The 2,208-nt window shown below is 46.6% G+C and overlaps 1 protein-coding gene across 3 annotated transcripts in view; it reads left to right on the forward strand.

The window, feature by feature from the left end:
- MAP7 (microtubule-associated protein 7) overlaps window positions 1-2,208 on the forward strand; it is a 208,449-nt gene that overhangs the window by 943 nt on the left and 205,298 nt on the right. The gene's annotated exons all lie outside the window — the stretch shown is intronic.

Consider the following 2,208-nt stretch of genomic DNA (forward strand, 5'->3'; position numbering starts at 1 on the left):
CGCCCTTCGCCGCCGCGCTTCGGCCGTCCGGCTCTCCCCGGCCGGGGTTCCGGCCGCCCTCGAGCGCTTCACTGCGACTTTCCCGCAACAGGGGGAGGCGAGCCGGGGTTCGCGGGCGGGTGGGGGGAAACAGAGAGACCCCGGCCGCTGACCTCCCCGCCGCGGGCTCTGGCCTAATTCAGTTGAATGGGAAATCGTATCCCCCAGATCGAACCAGCGGCCAGAGAATCGTCGGCCAGGTGCGATTGGCAGGACGAGCAGTTTCTGGGCACCTCCTCCCGCCTTCCCTGGTCGCCCCGGGTGCCAGGGGTTCCTCGGCGGGGTCGGTGTGGGGCAGGACCGCAGGGTGAGCGGCCCGCCCCCCAACCCGGTGCCCGCAGTGGCCACGACCCTCGTCCGAGGGGACCGAGCTCGGGAGGGCCGGGGCCCAGTGCTGCATGGTGCGGGGTTGCGAGTGTGGGCTTGACGGGATCAGACGTTCGTTGACTTGTCAGAGTTCTTAGAGAGTTTTTTGTTTTCAGTCTGTTCAGGAGCCCAAAGGAGGATTGTTGGCTCTGCAGCCCAGGATTTGGTGGTCAGGCCTCTGTGTTGAGGATACCCCTCCCCTAAAACCTCCAGGGGCACACTTGGGTACAGGGGATCACGTCCCCAAGACCAGCAGCAAGGCTTCCCACCCCCGCCCATCTCTCCATAGTATGAAGCCGATTTTTCTCCCTCGTAGTTTTTTTTCTCCAGAGGCTATCTTGCAAATCCAACCCTCCCCACTGGTTCCCTCTTCTATTCTTGGCCAGTAAGCTGTTTCTGTATCTTCCTACACTTGGGGATGGGGACGGTGAGGCAGTTTCTTACTTTAAAAAGAAATTCAATTCTTAGACTCTCCAATTGCAAGCTGTTTTCCACTTCCGTACACTCACAATCGGAAGCAATTGTTTCCTAAATGTAAGAATCACTGTCTCCCACCGTCAAGGATGCTTATTGTAACGTGAAAGGTCCACAGAGCTCTGAAACAGTATTTGCAAATTATGTATCTGCTATTGCTAGGAAGAGGTTGGGTACCCAACGTCTTATGATTTAATCCCTTCAGCCAAGATACTTGAGGTTAAGACTGACAAAGTACCTTGAACTTGTTTATTTTTAAGTCATGCTCCTTCCGGTAGGGAGTTTGTCTTAATGTGTTTGCAAGATTGGCAGATCATTATTTTGGTTTGGGGTGGAGAAGAGATGCCTTTGTAATTGCTTTCGGGAATTTGATGAGCTAGACGCTGGGACCCGGCTTCCCCAAGTGAGGGCCCCGGGAGAGCAGCGTCCTCTTTTGTAAACATACGGCATGATTTGGTGCCTAACCCTGACTCAGTAACTGCGTGTGAAACAACATTGTTCTAGCGAGCTAAGTGTCAATTTGTGCTCAAAAATAGTTTCTAGAATCTGCACATGAACAACTTGTTCAGACGTAAGTGAACTAACTACAAACTGTAGCATATTCAGTGCCTGAACATGTTAAGGAACAGGCTGTGCTTCCAACAATTAATATACAAATCAACCATGTGCCTGTCAGTGTAATATTTTCTTTTATTAAAAAGGGAATTAAATTGGCTGTTATCTCCTTCATAAAAAACATTTCTTCCACACTTTTGCCTAAGAACTTCAATTTCCAAAGGACACATTTTATATATGGTCTTGAATAATTATACTTTATAATTTCACTGAAAACTTAATTCTGGCCTCACATCTCTTTCCTATTTTTCTACCCCAAGATTACTATTAATGTTTTTAGTGTTCAGAAGCATTTGTGTCAGCAGGTGCCAAAGAAAGAAGGAAGGTGTAAATGTATTTTTTTGAATCTAGATGATAGTTATTTTGAGAGAACAAGTGGGATTGTTTGAATTTCAACAACTTAAGTTATTCCATGTATTTAAAACACATGACCTATGTCTGAATATGAGACTTTAATTTAGCACTTTATTCTGGTGAACATATTTCACTTTATACACATCCAAATACTGCAAGTCTCATTTTTTTAAACCATTAGAAGTATGGAAATGGGGGGTGGGTGGGTGGCAGTGGACAGAGAAACCTGTATTACCATCAAGAGTTGAAAATTGCCACCTTAAATGGCAACATTTCTTGAGGGATTAATTTTAATTTTTTTAGATCTCATTATTATGAGGTAGAGTCCACTCTTTTTTTTTTTTTTTTTTTTTTTTGAGA

This window comes from Colobus angolensis, unplaced genomic scaffold, assembly GCF_000951035.1.
Source record: "Colobus angolensis palliatus isolate OR3802 unplaced genomic scaffold, Cang.pa_1.0 Scaffold58, whole genome shotgun sequence".
Classification (NCBI taxonomy): Eukaryota; Metazoa; Chordata; class Mammalia; order Primates; family Cercopithecidae; genus Colobus; species Colobus angolensis.